At 50.8% G+C, this 13,058-nt stretch overlaps 1 pseudogene; it reads right to left on the reverse strand.

Annotated features, from left to right (window-relative positions):
- Positions 1-9,769: 9,769 nt before the first annotated feature.
- On the reverse strand, positions 9,770-9,888 carry LOC129636346 (uncharacterized; annotated as a pseudogene).
- Between the last annotated feature and the right edge of the window lie 3,170 nt (positions 9,889-13,058).

A 13,058-nucleotide genomic window follows, 5' to 3' on the forward strand; every position in this document is an offset into this window, starting at 1 on the left:
GGTTGAGGCGCGGGTGTTGCTGGGTGCCCGTTTCTATCAGTAGCTCTTGTGGAGGGGTGTGTGTTTGCACAAGGGTGCCAGTTAAAGGTTGTTTTCACTCCCTGAAGCTCCACAGGCTCTCAGGACAGCCCCGGGAACAACTCCAGCAGCAGCACCAGCAGCCAGGGCTCGCTGCACAAAGCCCCAAAGAAGAAGGGCATCAAGTCCTCCATCAGCCGCTTGTTTCGCAAGAAGGAAAAGGGCCGGCCTGAACACCCCAGCAAGGAGGCGTTAGGACCAGGTGGGTGCTTCACCGTTCAGAGGGAGGAGGGCCTGCAGGCATCTCCCTTCTGTGTCTCCCCCGTCATCCCCACGAGGCTCCTGTCAATCACGCTGGGGGTCCTCCTGGGAGCAGGAGTGGAGGAGGCGTCTGTCTTCTCAATGGGTCTGAGATGATCGGCTGAGTTAATGAGTGGATGGTTGGGTGGATGGATGGATGGATTAGTGAGGGGTGGATGGATGAACAGATGGCTGGCTGGATGGGTGGATGAATGGAGCATGGAATGAGTAAAGCAGATGATTGTACTCCAGTGCTAGAAACATATTCTACACAATTGATTGAGTAGGAGCTGGGCAATGATTGTTTCATCCTAACAGTGACATGTGTTTGGAAACGGCCTAAGTGGTCCTCAGTGAGGGGTGAGGTACAATCTGTGGACACCCCACAAGGAACAGCCCGCCCTCCTTCCTGCCACCTTCCCCATCCCCAGGAGCTCATCAGGGGTTCTGCCCATGCCCCCACCCCACCCCACAGCCACACAGGTCCTCCTGGGGTCCCCTCATCACACAGGGTTATCATCAGGCCCCCATATCACTCAGCTTCCTCTCCTTGAGGACAGACAGCGTATGTTCCTGCCTCTTCAGCCACAAATTTGTTGAGTCTTGTTTGTGCTGGGTGTGGGATGTACAGGGGTAAGTAAAGCAGATGTGGTCTGGAGCACAGCTAAGTGACAAGAGAGAAAAAGGAGCAGATTATTAAATGCTATCCCTATTATTAGTAAATACAATGCTGAGATGGATGGTGCATTGATTATGTACCAGATGCTGTGTGTGCCTCTTAGCAAGCAGGTGCTGCCCCCTCCCGATTCACAGAGGAGGACCCAGTGACAGTCACGTGGTTAGGGAGCGGTGAGGGCAGGTTCACACCCACCCAGTGGGACCAGGCACTTTGCCGAGCCCCAGCCACCTCTCTCGTGGATGAAACAGGAATGAGATGGGTCTATGGCATGATGGTTCAATGGACATGAGTTGGAGCAAACTCCAGGAGATAGTGAAGGACAGGAAAGCCTGGAGTGCTGCAATCCAAGGAGTGACAAGAGTCGGACACAACTGAGCGACTGAACTAAAACCTGAGTGTGTGCTAACCTGCTTCAGTCGTGTCTGACTCTGCGACCCCAGGGACTGTAGCCCGCTAGCTCCTCTGTCCATGGGATTCTCCAGGCAAGAAGACTGGAGTGGGTTGCCATGCTCTCTTCCAGGGCATCTTCTCAACCCAGGGATCGAACCCACATCTCTCGTTATCTATTGCATTGGCAGGCAGGATCTTTACCCCTAGCGCCACCTGGAAAGCCCCAGTGAATGCTGACAACTAGAAACGCAGAACATAAGGGCCGCTCCTAAGTTAAACTGGAAGAGCAGCAAGCACAGGTTGTAAAGAGGAAAACACACGATGAGCGACAACAGCAAAATATCTGTGCCATTCGGAAGAGGAGCCCGTCAGCCCTTGGAGGGACAGCTGGAACCAGAATGAAAACCGAGGCCATGGTCAGCAGTGCCCACCACACGGCCTGGGTGGCGTGGTGTCACTCACCGGGCTTCCTGCATCCCCAGAGCTGCTGGCAGTAACATCTCTGAGTGCCAGGCCGGGCAGCGTCCCCGAGTGAGCTCAGGCATCACCGCTCTCCTTCCAGTGCTGCTCCGGGGCCCTCTGTGGGCGGCCACCCTCATCCCCTGCCCTGCCACTTGCTGGAGCCCGGCTGTCCCCCTGGGATCCTTTCAGCCCTTGAGCTTGGGTGTTCCCAGCCCTCTGCCACACCGGACTGGGACGCAACTCAGGACTTGGGCTTGAGATATCAAGGAGACCGTGAATCTGGAAGGACACCACCCTGGGGCCTGTGAGAGAGCAGGAGAGCAAAGCCCCTACGGGGAGGAAGCAGAGCTGGGGAACGTGCACACAACCTCCACTGCCTCCTGCACAAGTGCCTTTTCTTTGTCTCTCCTTGACCTGAAACAAACGCCAGCTGCTGCTGCTCTGCAGGTGATTCCTAAAGATGCACCTCCTGCCAGAGCTATTGTCCTGCTGCTCTGGGGCTGCCTGAGTGTGCTCAGGAGTACCAGACAAGTTAGGGCTGCCACACCTCATACTGGAGGTGGGGGGCCTGATACTGGGGAAGGGTCGGAGGTGGGGGGAGGGTCTGAGGGTAGGGGAGGGCCTGATGCTGGACTGGGATCTGATGCTGGACTGGGGTCTGATGCTGGACTAGGGTCTGATGCTGAGGGAGGACCTGATGCTGGACTAGGGTGCATCATTCGGGTCCCCGTCAAGGTTGCCCTCGGACACCCCGCCCTGTGACCGATGGCGAGCCTCGACACCTGCACTTTGTTCCCACCCTCAGCCCGCTGCCCACGCCTCAGCAGCAGAGGGGCCCTGTCCCCGCAGATGCTGAAGTGATGGAGCCTCTTGTCTCCGGAGCCAAGGGAATGAACACACCGTCGGGCGCCCTCTAGGGACACCTATGCTTCCGCCTTCTGGCCTTTCCATTGCGTCTGTCCGTTTCTCTTAAGAGAATGTCCGTGTGATGACACGGGCTCCCATTACCAGCTCTGGTCTGTTCTCAGTGAGAGTACAGCTTACCCTCGGCACTCTTTATTGGCCCTGGGAAATTTTGCTTCAGTTCTTGATTGAAAGAAAGCAATAAATAATACTGTGATAAAAATAGTTCAAAAGTAGACTGTACATACTTTGTCACATATTCGGGAAGTTCACAAAAGATTAATAGGAAAATAGAATGAGAACAATGAATTGTACAAGTAAATTAAAGGTGGAACCCACATGTAAAGAGACATGCTGTCTCTGTCTACCAAGATACCAGCTGCATAATAAATATCACACTGTGACCTGAACGCATCTCTTGCTGGCTTTTTTAATGTGCTGCTGAAAAAGTAAAGATTACATTTGCTATTTATACAATCCAGAATGGCTATGTCATCACAATCTAAAAATGTACACCTAGGTCCATTCTTTACACATGTTTACAAACATGTAAAAAGATGATTTACATAAAAATAAGGCCTTTGTCAGAGCTGCACTACCCTGTCTGTCTGGGAAGTGGCACCTTCACTGTCCAGCTCGATGGCTCTGCAGCAGGTGCAGGGCATCGCGATTGGTCCCCAAAGAGTCTCACGGGAGAGGAGGGATCCGGGTCCACAGAGACTAGGTTACAGGACAGATCTTCATAGTCATCTTCTAGGCATCCTTTCAGCCCAAATTTCATTAGAAGCTCACATTTAACACCCAGTACTTTTAAATCACTTCACGCTGTGGACAAAAACCATTTCTTGCTAGAAAAAGTACAGTTTAGGCCAGTCGTTAACATCCAACAACAATTGGTTGAAATTAAGTTTGCTTATTTCAGAGTGATTGTTGGAGAGCTTGGTTACATTCTGGAAGGATAATAATGCACACCGTGTCATGATGATTTTACAATCTCAGGAAAACCCCTTCTCTCATGGTTTAACATTGAAAAACAAGAATAATGACAATAAATGCATCATTTACAAAAGCCCTGTGTTTGTTCATAGGATTTATACAGACAAGCACTACAGTACATTCATTTGAAAGACTGAAATCAGGTATCAGAACATGAATGGATCTGAAAGGATATTCATAGCCTGAATATACAAGAAAAAGGAAGTAATTCTATAAATGAAGTCATAAGTTTACATAAATATCAGAAACATTAAATTCTAAAATATTTTTTCTCTATGGTCTTCATGAATTTTTCACTAGTTAAAAACCCTGTAATATCTTCGGATCCATGTAACAAGTATTAACAGAGTAAAGATGACATCGAGTTCAAAATGTAGTCTTTGTTGTATACTGGATGCTGTATAAACATCTGGAGAATTCGTGCAGGTAAACTGGAAACAAACACAGAAAAGTCAGTCCTGGGTTGGCAGCTGGTGCCCCAGCCCCTGCCCCTCCTGACACCCCCACCCCCTACCCCATTGGGGGCTTCAGCTGCTTTGAGAATTCAGAGAAACATGGAGGACCAAGCAGATCAAGGAGAGAACTCTGTGGCTGACTTGATTCTGACATATAGCTAAAAGCTGCTGGTAAAAAAAAAACCCTCAAAAGCCCAATCCAGCTTTCTAGCTGAGATGTGAACAGGACAGAGCAGACAGCCTCCTGCCCTCAGAGTTGCTCGAGCAGGGCTGGGCCCCAGGGCCGGACCCACCAGAGGACCACCCAGAGCAGCACCTGCAAGGGAGGGTGGCCCCTTAGTGGCCGCCGAGCCCCAGATGCCGGTGCACCTCCGTGTGAAATGCTGGCCTCTGCACGGAGAGGTCCAGGGCAGGGCAGCCTCGTGAACCCTGACGGTCTGGGCCCTGTTCCCTCTGAGAACGTGCACGCAGGGCGTGGCCGGCAGCACTGCCGCTGTGGGAGGGATACCCACGCGTCCATATGCGAGGGGCCTTGGCCATGCTCTGACCACTCCGGCGGTAGTGGGGCACCAAGGTCACGTTCTCTGCTGTGAGGGTTCTCCCAGGCTAACCTCCGGAGACCCGCTGACCCTCCACTCCCTGGGGCGTGGGCTCCGTGCCCCCGCAGGACCAGGCCGGCCTGTACTCACCCCGAAGCACATCAGGAGCAAGTCCTGACTGTAGCAGAATCCAGCCCCTGCGTTCCCGCCACGCTGCCTGGTCCCATGAGCGCGGGAGGAAGGGTGCAAACACAGAGTGCGGTTAGTCGTGCAACGTCACATGGGGCACGAGGACACACAACGCACACCCGCAGCAGTGCCCACTCCTACTGAGGGTCTGGGGAAACTTCTAGAGGGTGGATGAGCTGGAGAGAGCAAGCCTGGAGGCTGCCACGTGGAGGTCCCTGCCCCCCGGGGTGGGGGGAGGGCGGTCAATGGCACATTTGATAACGTAAACGTGGTCATGGGGACACATACTCCACATCGGCAGCTGCCAGTCTCTCCTTAGACCTACGGATTCACAGAGCTCCAGATTCACAGATTCCACATACTCTATTGTTATTCAATTTTACACTTCCCTCATTCCCGCAGCTTCCAGCTTTACGAGAAAGAGGTACGAGATGACAAGCCCACCATCAAATGTGAGCCCTCGAGATCAGACGAGATCAGGCGCTTTCAGGGTGGTATGGCCGTAGACGGAGGCGGCTGCCGCCGGGCGCCCTAAGGGCCCTGCGCTGCGCCTCCCTTTCGCTCTGACCTGCTGGTCGGGCCAGCCGGCCGCACCTCTCCACGGGGGCGCGCGCTGTACCTGAGCCGAAGGACCCGCGACCAGACTCCGGCCGGCCAATGCCGCCACGCCCCCGAACACCGCCACCCCGTGGCCAAGAAACGCCTGGCCAGGTTCGGCAGCCCTGAGGGCTTCCAGGACCCCCAGCGGCATGCCAGGCGTGCGTGCGTGCGTGCGGGGCCTGGGGGGTGGGCTGAGGGGCGCGGAGGTCTCGGTGCCCTCCCACCCCGGGCCTCTCCAGGCCCGGCTGCGCTCGGCGAACCGGGCCTCCCCGGATCCCGTTCGCTGCTCAGGGCCGTGCGGCCCAGAGGTGTCTGGCTTTCGGACCCGCCGCCACCCGCTCCCCCGTGGCCCGCGGGCCTCTGAGCCTCCTGTGGGCCTAGGCGCAGCCCAGCCAGGGCCCTGAGTGCCCATCCTGCCGGACACCTGCCCGGTGCCCAAACCCACCGGGAGCCACGGAGGCGCAGTCCTCCCGAGCGCCTCAGTCCCGCCCCTTCGCCCTACCGAGGCCCCCCCCCCCCTTTGCCCCACGCCGCCGGACAAGCACACAACCTTCCTGAGAGAGCAAACGAGCGACAGGCAGTCACACGGACAGACACACAGACAGTCGACAGCCCGCCGTCGCAAGCTCGTCAGCCAGAGCCATAGCACCTGTGAGAGGCTGGGGCCAGAGGAACGGACGGGCTGCCGGGTGTCAGGAGAGACAGAGGCAGAAAGAGATGAAAGTTCAGAGACAGACTCCAAGACTGCGAGAGGGAGATACAGACAGACAGACAGACAGACGCATGCGCACGCGCGTGCACACACACACACACACACACACACACACACACAGGGAGGCAGAGACAGATGGAGACACAGAGCGAGTGACAGAGAGACAGCAAACAGGAGACAGGGGAGAGAGGATGGCATCGGATCTGAGACAGACACACTGGCACAGCCCGTGACGCACCTCAGAGGAAGGCCACGTGGAAGAAGCAGCTTCCCCAAGGGAGGGGGCGTCAGCCTTGGGCCGGGCCCCGGCTGGACGCGGTGCCCTGGGGCTGGTGGTCACCCGTGGGGACCCCAAGACTTCCTCGAAGCCGAGGTCTCAAAGGTCCCCTTCGGCCTGGCTACCTAAGGCGAGACCCAGCCCCCACCCCCAGGCCAGAGGGTGAGTGTGTGAGAGTGTGTGTGAGTGTGTCGGTGGGTGAGGGTGGGGTCGGGTCGACTTGGGGCCGGGTGGATACCCAGAGTGGAGGGGGAGGGTGTGGAGGCCGGGGGTTGGGAAGCTTGCGTGTCCTCTTGCTGTCTCTCTCTCCCTCTTTCTCCGTCTCCCTTACCTGTGGTTTCTAGCTCTTGACCTGTCTCGGCGGCAGGGTGTGTGTGTGTGTGTGTACCTCCAAACCCAAAGCAACTTTCTATGGAGACATAGTGAAGGGTAAATGCACTCTGACTCATCTGATATATGAGTCTAAAACACTGGACATGTCTGGACTCAAACTTCCAGGGCCGCCTTCCTGCCACCTCTGGCAAGCATTGATGGTGCCACTGTAATCCTCTAAAGGACCGAAAGTCCTGTAAGTCTAGACATCTGCTCTGTACAGTCTCTTCCTACAGTACAGAAAAGTATAGAACAGAATGACACATTCTTTTTTAATTGTACAGATGAATCAGCTGCTATCTGCTGCCTAGTCAACATGGTCAACATGAGGGAGTCAAGCAAGAGTTCCAAATCTCTTGAATGTGGTCCTTGGAAATACTTCTGTTCTTAGTTGCTCAGTTGTGCCCAACTTTTATGCTACCCATGGACTGTGGCCCGTCAGGCTCCTCTGTCCGTGGCATTTCCCAGTCAAGAATACTGGAGTGGGTTGCCATTTCTTTCTCCAGGGCATCTTCCCGACCCAGGGATCAAACCTGAGTCTCCTGCAGGTGGATGCCTTCCCATCTGAGCCACAACTAATTGCCTACTCAAAATACAAAGAAAAGAGCTAGTGTTCTACTAAGTGGAAAGATGATTTAAGAAACGGAAGCTTTCCTTTGTTGGTATATTTGAATCTTCATTTAGTTTTATTTTATTTTTACGATTAAGGCTACTTGAATTCACCGGAAAAAAAAAAAAAAAAAAAGGCTACTTGAACAAGGCAATGGAGAAACCCCAGAGTTGAAAAGCAATTGACTTTTTAAAAGAAACATGTGGCAGGTGAAACTTTCTTCATTTTTTAGAGTTGATTCAATGCAAAATCTTTATTCGACAAATATGACTCTTGTGAACTTTATTTCAAATCTCCACGATGAATCACTAAGGCATCAAGGAAGAAAGGAGTAGAGGTGGAGAAAAAAAGAGCAACCTTTCCCCTTGGCTCCATCTCAACCAGCTGCTTAGTTCCTTCATCTCATGGACTATGATCTGGGATAATCTTGTTTGTCTGATTTTTGTTTGGGGACCGTTTCTAGTCACAGGGCTAGAAACAGTGGAGGGGGTAAGCCCTTCTTTCCATTCCACATCAGACCCAGTGGGCAGTCCAGGCCCTGCCCACTGCATTGAGTCTGTAGCAACAGAATCACCAGTGATGTTGGTTAACAATGCATGTTCCTGGAATCCACTCCATTCGCTACTGACTCTTTGAGGTGGTGGTCTGGAACCTATACCTGGAAACTTTCTTAATGATTCCAAATGACACCAAAGTCTGAGGACTATGGAAGATCTTCACATTTCTGGAAGAGCCACACACCTCCAGAAGGAACCACAAGACTTGCCTGAAATGGTAAAGGTATAAGTATTGGACTGAAAGTTGGAAGGTCTCCACCTTTGCTATGTAAGTAAAATGATCTTTCTTTGAAATGAAAATGGATAATACTAAAAGTTCACATTGTTCTAGAGCATTAAAAAAAACCCTGAATTATAGAAATATGATGTACGAGTTCCTGGAAAGCAAGAACCTATATTTATTGATATGTCTTCATGCCTTAGATCGTGCCTTGAATATAGTGTGCACATCAACAGAAGAAAGAAAAGAACTGAATCGACAAAGATACAAAGAGATCAAAAGTGCTGAGCCAAGTGAAAAGTTGAGGCTTCACAGAACTTTTCCGTCTTTCACACACTGAATAAATATTGAGCACCTACTATGAGCTAGTAGGCATGCAATATGTTTCTGGAAATAGAATGCGGAGAGAAGAAGAAACACAGTTCCTTCTTTCCCTGTGACTAATCTAATGATAAATAACAGGCAGATCCTTTGAGAACTTCTATAGGAGCCTCTTCCCTCACCAAAAACTGGATGTCAGAGAAGGCTTTTCAGACTAATAATTGAGTTGAGATTCATAGGTAAACCAGGGTTGAGATGCAGGAAGAATTTCAGGCAGGTAAAATAGCATCTTGGAAGGCTACGTGACAAGGGAACCTTAGTACATTCAAGAAATGAAAAATGCCCTATGGGATGGAACCAAAAGAGTGCAAAGGGCATTCCAGTGAAAAGAAATCAGAGAAGAAAGTGGGGACCAAGCAATGAAGGGATTTGGTCATATCTTCACTATGATGGGAAAATACAAGAGCAGTTGGAGCAGGGAGGTGATAGAACTGCATCTGCATTTTAAAAAGGTCATCTTGCTCCACATCAGTCATGATTGGACAGACTCAACTCCAAACTACAACGAGGTACCACTTCACATTAGTCAGAATGATCCTCATGGAAAAGTCTGTAGATAACAAATGCTGGAGAGGATGTGGAGAAAGGGAACTCGCCTCCACGGTTAGTAGGAATGTGAGTTGGTAGAGCCACTATGGAAAAGAGTATGGAGGTTCCTGAAGGAAATAAACCTAGAAGTACCATATGATTCAGCAGTCCCACTCCCAGGCACATATCCACCAAAAGTATAACTGAACAAGATACATGCACCGTCTGTGCACATATATCTGTGTGTGCATGCAGATGCGCGCGAGCTCCGGCGTTCGCCTGCAAGGATGGGGGGTGGGGGTGGGGCTGGGGGTAGGGCTGGGGCTGGGGCTGGGGCTGGAGCTGGTGCAGCCTCCCGGGGATTGCCTGAGGCACGCCAAGGGAGCCCCAGACGGAGACCTGAGGGACGGTCGTCTGGCTTCCTGGAAGCCAAATGCGGAGGGGCTCACGGGCCGCGCGGAGGCACCCCAGGTCTGCAGCGGGAGTCGGTGCCCTGGCCACCCACCCCCAGGAGGGGTTGGGGTGCGGGAGCCCAAGAGTTGGGACGTGGGGGCGGGGGCTAAAGGAGAGGGAAGGCAAAGAGCCTACAGCACCCGGTATTCCCAGGCGGTCTCCCATCCAAGTAAGAACCAGGCCCGACCCTGCTTAGCTTCCCAGATCGGATGAGATCGGGCGCCTTCAGGCCCATACGGCCGGAGAGGGACGCGGTTGCCGCGGGGCGCCCTAAGAGCCCTGCTCTGCGCCTCCCTTTCGCTCTGACCTGCCGGTCAGCCATTCCGTCTACAAGTAATTTTACTCCCTCCCCTTTCTCTCCCTGCTTTCTGAGAGTCTCTCTCCTTCCATACTCCATGGTGTAATGAATGGATGCCTTAGATCATTTTCCCTCAACATTTTTTTCTCTTTATTTTTACATTGATTTCTATGAATTCATCTTCAAGTTTATGGATTATTTCTGCCAGCATCTCATATGTGCTATTGAACCTATCAATTTTTCATTTCAATTATTTTCGTTTTCAAATCCAGAATTTATGTTAGTTTCCTTTAAAAAAAATAATTTGTAGCTCTTCATTGGGTCTCTCTGTTTGTTGACTTAGTATCATACTGTCATCTAATTCTTCAAACATGGTTCCATTATTTCATTTTGTAGTTATCATTACTTTGATATTTTATCTTTTGACCTTCATACTGAATTTATAAGTGATATACTTATATGAGTTATCAGTGGTATGTTATACAAATGCTTTACTCACCACCATTACAACATTAGAGTTTTCTGATTTTAACTGTATACTTACCTGTCCCAGCAGGTTGATAAAGAATCCAAGCCTAAAGCCCCTTTAAGGAGGAGGCAAGCTTGCTTGCTTTTTCACATTCTTTGGCCTAAGACAAGTAGGCATTGTAGGGAGCAGTATCTCAGGTTCAAGGACATTCCTCTTTTTGAGCTTTGGATGTATGCTATAGGAAAGGGTCTGGGCAAAACGCTCACATCCTTGAGATGTTTTTTGTCTATTCTCAGAGGCTAGTTGAGACGTATATATGGCCCCACTTAAATTAGTGAGCCCCTTCTGATGTCTGTGTCAGAAGCTTTTTCTGTCACCTTCACTTTAAATAAAATATACACAAAGCTCTGAGTGACTGAGACTGTCTTTGGCCCCAGAGTAATATCTTCTTCTTCAGACACCATGAATCCAGTGGCATCGGTCACCGTTGACTGCTAGGTTATCATCTTGGGGGCTTGTCCAAGATCTTCAAGACAAGGTAAGAACACTCAGAGTTGAGATTCTTTTGCTCGTTTACTGTGGTCTCTACTTTACTACGGAGAAGGCAATGGCACCCCACTCCAGTACTCTTGCCTGGAAAAATCCCATGGGCGGAGGAGCCTGGTAGGCTGCAGTCCATGGGGTCGCTAAGAGTTGGACACGACTGAGTGACTTCACTTTCCCTTTTTACTTTCCTGCATTGGAGAAGGAAAGGGCAATCCACTACAGTACTCTTGCCTGGAGAATCCCAGGGACGGGGGAGCCTGGTGGGCTGCCAACTCTGGGGTCTCACAGAGTCGGACACGACTGAAGCAACTTAGCAGCAGCAGCAGCAGCAGCAGCTACTTTACTAAATCAGAAGCATGTGGACTGAACTTCTTTTCCCCAGTCAGCTTTTCCTGGTCCCTCTGACCATTTCATATCTGCTTGGGGAATTAAAGTTATTAACCTCGTGTGCCGGATTGTAGACTTTCAAGGGACTTGCAATCCATGCTGTTATTGTGCTTTTCTAGCAAGGCCCCCATTCCAAGTTTTACAGGACACTGCAGACAGGAGCACTTTAGGGAGCGAGCTGGAGCTCTAGCTCCAGGGACATCTCTCAGACTGGAAATCACTATCCTGACCCCACAGACACACAGGCAAGTTCTTGTCGTGGCTATGCCTCTGGACTATATGGATTGAGGCATTGCTGGTGAGCATGAGATTCCTGAGGACACAGATTGGGACACCCCAGATTTGGGCAGATTGAAAGTGCATTGGGCTTCTTCCCTTAGTAGCGCTAGCTCTTACCAGAGCAGACGAAGCCCTCCAGTGGCTCTTGTCTCAACTCCTTAGGTATTCTTTTTGTACAGTCTGAGGGACAGGAATCAAAAGGATGATGTTGGCACTCCATGCATATGAAGGATTAGTTTTTCCTCGCAGGCGGGCCCTCCATCGCCTCCTTTGTTATTAAATAGACTCGTGTGGCCACTCTCAGGAGGATGTCTTGGGTTTTCTGTTCATCCCTTTATGACTTGCCACCTATACTGTTATGAGGAATGTGCGCAGGTACACAGAAGTTGGGTGCTTCCCCTAGTGGTCTTGGCTCGGCGAGCATCCGGAAAACTACTCTGTTCCACCCCAGGTGGTGCCGGAATAAAAGGGAAATCAAACCAAGGTTTTAATGGTGAGGACCTGGACATCAATCTGGGATCCCATCAGGTCTAACCCTGGTGCATCTCCACCATGCCTGGGTGGTAGAATGAGGGGGGGTGGGAGTAGGACACCTTCACCTGTAAGAGACAGGTTAGCTCTGGCCAGGGAAGGAAGCTTAGGTGGAAAATCAGTCTCCAACCCCGTCTAGAGCAGGGGCAGACACCTCTGGTAGAAAAAAGCCATGGCACTGGGCACTGCTTTTTTCTCTCTTACAGATGGGGCTTAACAGTCCAGAACCACCCCCACCCCTTGAATAATATCTTGAAAAACTGGGATAATTTTGATCCTCAAGGCCTAAAAATCCCTTATATATGGGGTTTCTTTGCTTTAAGAGACGACCTCACCTGCCCAGAGAGATAATCCCTGCTGGGACATCTTCTCGATCAGTCTACCCCTGTCATCAGAGCCAATTTGAGCACTCTCTGGTTTAAATTTTAGCTATGAAGCTATGACTACATGAAGGAGAAATGACATTTTGAACCCTGAATGGCCATGTGTATTCTTTAGACTCCGGAGAAAACTAGGTAAAATGGAATCTTTTTGAAATTGCAAAACTGGTTCCTTTTGCACATGTAATTACTAAAAGTTTGACTTGTGAAAATACTCTTTTGGGGAGCTCTGATCCTGCCTGAGAAACAGAAACATGCCTGGGGAAAAACCTGAGTTAACTCTTATCATGTCCTTGAGATACACAGCCCACTCTATCCGGGACTCCAGCCATGAGCTGGAACTCAAGCCAAGAAAATAAAAGGGACAAAGAGACAATTTAAATTTCAGGTGGAAAACTGTGAGGTTTCTGTCTGTCCAGATTTGTGTGTGTCTCGGTGTATGTCTCCATCCTTGGAAAAAATTGCTAAAGGCTATGTGGTTCAATGAGCTCTAATTAATTGGCCTAAAGAGAAGTAAGTGCTTACAA

The sequence above is a fragment of the Bubalus kerabau genome, chromosome 21, assembly GCF_029407905.1.
Source record: "Bubalus kerabau isolate K-KA32 ecotype Philippines breed swamp buffalo chromosome 21, PCC_UOA_SB_1v2, whole genome shotgun sequence".
NCBI classification, from domain to species: domain Eukaryota; kingdom Metazoa; phylum Chordata; class Mammalia; order Artiodactyla; family Bovidae; genus Bubalus; species Bubalus kerabau.